Source organism: Athene cunicularia, assembly GCF_003259725.1.
Source record: "Athene cunicularia isolate RWA chromosome 6 unlocalized genomic scaffold, athCun1 chr6_part2, whole genome shotgun sequence".
Taxonomy (NCBI): Eukaryota; Metazoa; Chordata; class Aves; order Strigiformes; family Strigidae; genus Athene; species Athene cunicularia.
In genome coordinates, this window is record NW_020799106.1 from 11,409,870 (window position 1) to 11,419,342 (window position 9,473).

The following is a 9,473-nucleotide window of genomic DNA, read 5'->3' on the forward strand; positions in this document are numbered from 1 at the left end:
GGGGGGGGGCGGCCGGGCCGCCCGGGGGTCAGGGGCGGGGAAGGACACGGCCCCCCCGGCCCTGCACTGGGAAGGGGCTGAGCCGCTGCGCCCGACCCCGCTCTCCTGGGCCGCTTTCAGCCCCGGCTCTAGTTCCAGCAGGGTTGGGCCGGGCCTGGGGCTGGGCGCTTTTGTCTTTAAGCGCAGGAACAGTTGGAGGGCGCCGTTCAAATCCACGGCTGTTAAAGGGGGGTGAAGCTCGGAGGTGGGGACCGGTGTGTGACCAGGCTCTGGTAAAACCCGAGACAGGGTGTCAGGGTGTTGTCCTGGAGGTCACGTGTCGCGGTAGAGACAGTCAAGCAACAATCAATAATCAAGTTAGAGGTAAAAGAAGTGGATGTTTTATTGTTTTCTACATACTTTATATATCTTTTACAACTACTGCAAGCTCTAACATAATTGGCTAAACCCATAGCAACGGTACACCCATAGCAACGGTACATGATCGGATAGCTTTCTTAAAGTTTTACTTCTGAACATGATTCACACAGTTCCTTATCTGTGGTCAATAGTTTCATGTTTCTTCCAGCAGATGTTCGCTGTCCTTGCTCCTTATCTGTGGTATGCCCTCCTGCATGCAGACTCCTCACGGGTATGGGATGATCTGGCCGAGGTCAAATTCCATCTGCTCTGCCAGGCTTTCAGCAGACCCGCTGCCTACCCCAACAATTCCCCCTTTTTGTATTTGTGCTACAAATATTGCATGAGCAGATCTCTGCAGGGCCCTTTGCAGGAGACTGAAAAGACATGGCAACATTAAAGCACACTTACGATGACTAACAGGATCATTCCAGTGGTTCTGATCAAAGAGATCAGCCAGCCCAATAGCCCCCATCCTTTAAACAACTTTGTTAGGCAATCGAGACCATCATCTTCTGTTAAACGCTTAACACCATCTTTTAACTGTTGTATGCTCTTACGGATCAATTCAGAATGATCTGCAGTTGCTGGGGAAACCTGGTTGCAGCAAGGATTTAGAGTACCTTTCCTTAAAAGTTGGAAATCCTACACAAGGCGTCCATCCATAGGTGAGGCATCCAGCGTCACTGCAAGCAGGTCCAGCCTCTAAATCAACAGGCCAAAATAACTGCAAATTTTCTTTGTGCAGAAACATCTGATTTCATCCTCCTGTTGGGTTCCACCCAGAGCCTGGCCAGCACTCAAGGGGGAAAACCAAAGGAGTTTCTAATAAGGTTAAACACTTGAGTTCTTAATTCTTGATATTGCTAAGCAAAGTTCGTTGAAAACACACATTCTTATAGCATTTCATCCTTATTAATAACTACATTCCATCTAAACTACATCTTTCACTGTTGGAGAACGGCTTGCAGAGAGCAAGGCCATGGGTCTCTGCAGAAGCTGATTGCAGCCACCTGAGGTAAACAGGAAAAAACCCAGGGTACAGTTATGCTAACAAAGGACTGTTATGTTAACAAAGAGAGAAACTGAGGTACATTATGACCTTGGGGTTGATAGAAAAACAGCTCTGGGAGAAAAACAGGTTCAGAAGAGGGAAGATGTTGTGACATGCCTGACATGCCACAAGGGGCTGGGATATTATAATGTAGCCTTTTACATGTATCCAATAGATTTGTGAGAAGTATGCATGATTATTGTAGAGTGCTTATATAAGGTGTGATTTCTTTCAATAAAGTTGAAGCTTGCTCTATCATTCACATTGAATCGACTGCTTGCTTCCTCCGCCTGTCGCATTTCACTAGTGACTAGTAAGCCTATATATCTCATTAAGGATTTGCAATTACTGAATTGGCAACTGTAGTGTAGTTTGTTCTGTTGCAGTAGCAAACATCACTCAGACATTCTGCTTAAACAATCAGTTGAAGAGATCACAAACTGTCCGCACAGGGGCACCCACAGCACCCACAGCTGGATCCTGAGTGCTGGCTGCCTCTCATGCCTCAGGTGTGGTTGCACACACCTTGCTGGTAACCATCGGGAGCCGTGACCTGTGGAAACACAAGCATAACCTCTTCCCCAGGTTAATAACTTACTTATGTGGTCCACTCCACTGGCCAGTAACTAAATCTTTACATGTACTTTGATGCCCTTTTGCAAATTATGTTTTGAAAAAAAAGAGGAAAAATGTTGCAATATAGGAGGTGTAGAAGCAACATCCCCATAATGAAGGAAATTAAGAACATAAACTGCTTTATCTAAACATGCCTGAGGTGGTTCCACAATCATTCCCCCTTTTTGTTTTTGAAGCTGCCGCTTCAGCATGCCATGTGCACGCTCGACAATTGCTTGTCCTGTTGGGGAATGGGGAATCCCTGCAACATGAGTAACACCCCATAAATTAAAGAATGTTTGAACTTTCTGTGAAGCATATGCTGGACCATTATCTGTTTTAATTTGACGTGGCACCCCAAGGACAGAAAAAGCTTTCTGTAAATGTCGTATTACATCCTTACTTGTTTCTCCATTATGTGCTGTTGCTACCAAAGCATGTGAATAAGTATCAACAGAAACATGAACATATTTCTGTGGACCAAACTCAGGTATATGAGTAACATCAGTTTGTCAAATCTGTGAAGTTTGAATACCTCTGGGATTAGTACCGAAATACACTGGAGTATGAGTTCCTTGACAATCAGGACAAGCAGCAACAATAGACCGACCTTCAGAATGAGACAAACCGAACTGCTGTGGTAGAGCTCGAAAACCTTGATGAAAAAATTGAGGTGATAAAACAGCTTGTTGTTTTACATTAGGAACAGTACTCAAAGCCATCGCAGAGACAAGAGCATCCACTCTGTCATTACTTTCCATATAAAATCCAGGTGAAGTGGTATGACTGCGTATGTGCATGATAAAATAGGGTTCTGTGCGTGACTGAATAGTTTTCCAAAGTTCTAACAAAACCTGAAATAACATTAGATGGTTTGACCAAGTTAAGACTACTTTGTCCAGTCGGGAAACTAAGTTATCCACATAAGATGAATCAGTTACAATATTAATAGGAGTATGAAAGGTAGGAAAAACAAGAGTCATCGCATGCAGTTCAACAATTTGTGGAGAACCCTTTGGTAAACAACTTTGTTATTCCAGACATTATTCTCGTACCACACCACTGCTGCTTTACCAGTTTTTCCTGATCCATCCATGACTACGGTAAGGCCTTTAACAGGTTCTGGCTGACTCAAGTGCTTCTGACCAAATGGTATTTCTTGAGCGAATTTCAGTAGCGGGTGTGATGGAAGATGATATGACACTTGTCCCTGAAAGTCCGCTAAGGCCGCTTGTAACTCAGACTTGTTTGCAAGGCACCACTCAAAGTACCAGTTCTGAACAGGTAAAACAATCGTAGCTGGATCACGCCTGTTAAGTCCAAACAGCGTTTTCCAGCTTTTATGATCACATCAGCAATTAACTCAAATAATCGAGGAGCAATTTTCTGTGGTCTGAATGATAAAAACATCCATTCTAAAATGTGTAAGGGGTCACACCATTCAGGATTCCACTGCACCAGGGCACCAAACGGCACAGTTCTGTCAATTAGTACAAAGAATTGTACTAATTGAGACAGATCTATTTGAGAAACATTTTTTTTTGTGTATAGATTGCTCCACAATATAGATTGCACTTAATGCTTTCTTATTTAATGTTCTGGGTTCTGTCGGATCACTGGAATTACTTAACAATTCCAGCAATGGTTGCAGCTGCGAATTGGTCAGTCTGAGGTAAGGTCTGATCCAATTCAAAGATCTCATTAATTTCTGCACATCATTGAGTGTTTTAACCTCGAGGTCAAATTTCACAGGTTGGGGAATAACCTGCTTGTTTGTAACTGTCATCCCCAAATATTTCCAGGGGCTCTGTTTTCTGCACTTTTTCAGGGGCAATAATCAATCCATATTGTTGCAATGAGTCTTTAGTGAAATTTTCCATGTCACTCATCTGCTCCTTGCTATTTGATGCCAACAAAATGTCATTCATACAATGATAACAATAACTGGTGGGAAATTTTTCCCGTACAGGTGACAATGCTTGTGCCACGAACCATTGGCATATTTTTTGAGAATCTTTCATGCCCTGCGGTAACACCTTCCAGTGGTATCTTCGTACAGGTTCTGCATGATTAACAGAAGACACAGAGAATGCAAAATTTTCTTTGTCCTGAGAAGCTAATGGTATTGTAAAGAAACAGTCTTTCAAATCTATAACTATGATTTCCCAATTGTGAGAGATCATGGCAGGTGAGGGCGTACCTGGTTGCAGAGCCCTCATCGTGGCCATAACAGCATTATCTTGCCACAGGTCATGTAAAAACCTCCATTTACCTGATTTCTTTTTGATTACAAATACAGGAGTGTTCCAGGGGCTCTGAGAGGGTTCAGTGTGTCCAGCAACCAACTGTTCTTCTACCAATTCTTGCAGGGCCTTTAACTTTTCAGTTGGCAGGGGCCACTGATCACCCACACAGGGTCAGTTGTTAGCCAAGTTAATTCCAGTGTCGGCCGTTTAATGCCCTGCAGAACAGCGACCCCTGTTAAAAATCCGTAGTAATCGTCACACCTTACTGTAACAAGCAGTCCCTTCCCCACAGATTCGGGGGGGGGAGGGGGGGGGGGCTGTCATCATATGGGATTTGACATGACCTGTTGACCCTCAGGGTCCTACTACTCCCATATCCATATTTTCTGTTGACCAGGAATAATGAGCTATAAGAGTTACATCAGCTCCTGTGTCCAGAAGTCCGGTAAGAGTTACTGTCACTGGCAATTCTCTTCTGTTGGATAGTGTACAGGTCATCTGTGGTCTTGATGATGAAACAGTCTGTGACTAAAAGACTTGCGAAGGTCCTGTGGAGTCGAATCCTCCATCACGTCGCAACTTTTTTCTGTCTTAGGAACACAACTCAAAAAAGGTACAAGTTGAGCAATGCAAGTGATTTTTGGAATGGTTACTGGTGGGTAAGGAGTAGAAATCATAGCACAAATTTGTCCAGTAAAATCAGCATCAGTAATCCAACATGCACAATTAATTTAAAATGCTACCCAAGTAAGCTGACAGTATCCCCCTCAGGTAGATGGTACAGAGGTGCACTCTCCCCACAGAGTACACACCTAAATTCAAGGCAACAATTAACACAGAATTACTGTCTCCTATTAGAAGAGGTATTTCACCTGTGACACTTAAAACACTGAGCATGAATAAACAGGCAGCACCCGTGACCCAGCAGGTGGGCACTAGGGCTCTGCACTAAGGAATGTTCACTCGTCCTGCACTCCCCCCATACAGAGTCTGCCCTGCTCCCCGTTCCTCTCCGGCCGCTTCGGGTCGGAGGACTCCGCACTGCGCAGCTGCAGCTGGGCTGCGCCTCCCACACGCAAATCAATCACATAACCACACGCAGAGGCCCCTTACACTTGTCACTCACACAGCATAAAATGACAAATACTTCAAACAGTAAAACACCGTTAGAAATATAAAAAGCCATTGCCTGTTGATGATGTGGTGCTGACAGACAAGGGATGGTGCATCACAGTGTCACACCTGCTGTACAAACTGCCGCTTTTAGGGTTCGGGGGGGGCAGGCACGCGCCGAGAGTGCGGTGCTAGAGGCCGCGGCGGGGGTGGGCTGCAATGCTGAGTACGGCCGTGAGCGATCGCTTCCAGTATACTTGTTGTAAATGAGTTTTTTAAGTCCATCCTCATTAATGCTTTTCTGTAGTTCTTTAATAACAGGAAAATTCCGTCCTCATCAGCAGATAGTGGACGTGTGGGGCTGGTGGCTTTTCTGGAGGTGTTTCAGCTACAACTGTAGGATCCATCCGAGAATCAGACCCACTAGGTGACCTGGCATCGGCTGCAGCTGCCGCGGCAGTCCCGTCACCTTTTAACTGTTTCAGGGGTTGATGTGCCAGTTGCCATGCAGTTAAAAATGACACAGTGATGGCATTCTCCCTTATGGCCACCTCAAATAAGGCGATCCCTGCCTCTTTCCATGTTTTGAGATCAAAAGCAGAGCGTGCATCAGCAGGGACTGCATTCCTTTTGCACCAGATAAACAAAGTGCACAGGGCTTTTTTCCCATCAGAGGGAGCTGGTGGAACAGAGGGCTCCACGATGGGAGGTGGAGGGGGCACTGCCTGAGGGGCTTTCTGCTCATTCGGTCTTTGTGGAGGAAACAACTCATCTTGTGCTTCCTCATCAGAGTCCTCATACAATCCCCCGCCCTGAACTGTGGTCTATGTTTAGGATGGGCTCCCCCCACTCTTTTTGATGTAGGTTTATCAGAACGGTGCAAAGTTTGCATAGCAGCACTTAATTCTCCTTCTTCATCACTCTCATTATCACTCTTACCCTCCCAAAACTGCTCCGGGGACCTGGGGAGGACAGTCACAGTGGATGGAGGGAGCGTACATGGCGTAGCTTTTTGTTCTGTCTGTTTATCAGCCAGATTCAATGCTCAGAAATTGTCAGTAAGATCTTTAGTGTCGGGTTCACCACCCTCAGAGTCTCTGTCAGACTCACTTACATACTGCTGGATCCTCTGAAGGAGCTGATGGTGTTACGTTTGGCGTATCAGAATCCTGCGAGGGAAAAGCCCCTCCAGGGTCTTCCTGTATCGGCAAAGGGGGAGGTGGAGGTGGACGAGAATGCCCCCTGCTTTTTCCTTTCAATGGTTTTCATCCCGCCACTGCAGACAGTGTGGGATCACCATAACTGAGCCCAGGACCAAATGAACTAGAGGCAGGAATGGATTCTTTCTTCAGCGTCATGTTCTTTTTTCCACTCCTTCAGAGTCTCAGTTAGCACGCACCATGTAGTTGCTAGCTCACACGCCTCTTTCTGTCCTTATGAAACTTCATCGCATAGCTTTTCGCCTATTCTCTGCCACACAGTCACACTAAATGCAGTAGTTACATTAGCTTCAAAGCCTTGCGTCTTACTGTTGGAGAACGGCTTGCAGAGAGCAAGGCCATAGCTCCCTGCAGGAGCTGGTCGGCCATAGCTCCATGCAGAAGTCGGTCACAGCCACCTGAGGTAAAGAGAGGAAAAAACCCAGCGTACATTGATGATAACAAGGACTGTTGTGAGATAAGTTGGGGCACATTATGACCTTGGGGGTGAGAGTAAGGCAGCCCTGGGAGAGAAGCAGGTTCACAGCAAGAAGGATGTTTATGCATACCAGAAATGCCACAAGGGGCTGGTGTATTATAATGTGACCTTTTAGATGTACCCAATGGCTGAGATATTATAATGTAGTTTCTTAAATCTATCCAATAGAGTTGCAAGTAATGTATTGTAGAGTGCTTATATAAGGTGTGATTTCTTTCAATAAAGTTGAAGCTTGCTCTATCATTCACATTGAATCGACTGCTTGCTTCCTCTGCCCGCCGCAAGTGGCGCACCGGACAGGGTTACCCAGACTCTGCTTTTTCATCAGACGGAACCCGGGAAGCGGTGGAATGGAAAAATTCGGAGCTGGAAGGCGATAAGGACATTGTTGACGGCAGTACGGCAGGAGATGTGTGCCGTCTCCTAAAGCGTCGGGATTCGTAAGTCTGACATAGCGCAGCTGGTCCGGCTTCAGGGGATTTTGGCGATCTGAAGAGGGCTACCCCAGAATTGGCCGCATTGGGGGTCCGACCCTGGAAAGGCCACAGGCTGAAAAGGATTATACCCAGGAACAGCCTTCACCGGTTGTTGGCTACTTGATCGGACTTTAAGGAAGGTCATTCAGCAGCACCAGGAATTTGAGGAATTTGCCCGGGCAGGAATATTTGAATGAGAGGTAGTCCTCAGATTTTTTGCTTTTTAGAAAAGCAGGGAGTAAGTCCGATAAAAAACTTAGCCGTGCTGATTGGTCTGGGCAAGGCTAAGGGACACTTTAAAGAGCCAAATTTATTGTTTGAAGAGGCAGAATGGTGTGATAATCTTTTAGACCCTGATGCTGTAAATCCTGAAAAAGAATCTGGACTGTCTGGTCTGTGTCCTCCCTTAATTGGGGATGATCCGTAGATAGAAGTGAGGCGGAAAAAAGTAAAAGTGAGGTGAAAGAACTTTGGCGCAAGGGAATATGGACACGACAAGAAAAATTCTTACTCCTGTAAGCTATGAGCCGAGTCATCAGCCGCGTTGGGAAGAACAGCATTTTTTGTTATTAAAGATTTAGAGAAAAGCATTAATAAGAACAGACTGCAGAAACTCAGACTACAACAGCTGTACTGGAGGTGATGGCTCAGGGATATCGACTGGCCCCATAAAAATTGGCTAACACTTTTAAGAAAAAGCTGCACTAACGCCCGCACAGCACTCTACCTGGAAAACCGAGGTGTAGATCTCTATGCTCAACATTCAGAGCTGGCGGTGGTGGCCCGGGGCCTCCCCAAGCCCCCCCGCCATGAAGCGGCCGCCTGCGGCTGAGCCTGGCACTGCGCTCTCGGCACCACCCCCTCCACCAGAAGCGGCAGGCTTATGCAGCACAGGCTTTATATGTTCTTAACAGTATTGGTAATATTTGTCATTTTATGTTGTGAGTAATAAGTGTCAGGAGCTCCTTTGTGTGTTTGTGTAGTTGTGTGATTGCGTGTGTGTGTGTGTGAGACATGGCCCACTGCAGCTGTGGAGTTCTCCGGCCAGTGGAGCGGCCGACAAGGAACTACAGGGTCCTAGTGCCCGCCCGCTGGGTCATCGGTGCTGCGGTTGGTTTGGGCGCAGTGTTCTGTTACAGGTAAAATACCTCCTCTAACGGGAGGCAGTAATTCTGTGTTGATTGTTGTTCTGAATTTAGGTGCATACTCTGCGGGGAGAGTGCACCTCTGAACCATCTGCCTAATGGAAATATTGTTTAAAAGAAAAAAAAAATAGAAAAAATAAAAAAAAATATCTGCAACCTTACAGGGGTTGTTTGTTTTACCAGGGGTCGTAGATGCTGATTATGAAGAGAAAAAATCAGAATTATGGTCTGTACCCCTGTGCTCAGTAACAAAAGGATCAAAGAATTGTTCAGCTTGTTAATTTTACTGCGGCTCCCTTTAATGTTATGCCAAGAAGTGGCAATTACTCAGGATTTGGTTCAGCAGGTGCTCCTTAAATATTTTTTGACTTAAACGTGACACAAGGTTAACTTCTGATAAAATGTACTCTCGTTAAAGCAAAAAAATCTGTTGATCTGACAGGCATTTTAGATACTGGTGCAGATGTGCCCATAATATCTGTGAGCAGTTTGGCTCTTAGCTCTGGTACCTCAAATGGTTTTCAGGGTTGGTGTCATGCTGTAGCAATTTAAAGCAAGGATCTCATTCATATAAGAGGCCCTGAAATTTGGGTAGCAAATACTCATCCATTTATATTAGAAAACCCCAGTTGCATTTTGGGCTTGTAACTGATGAGGAACTCAAATTGGATCAAATTTGTCTTAATCAACACTGTAGCACAACCCACCCTCTGTCTCTTATACACAT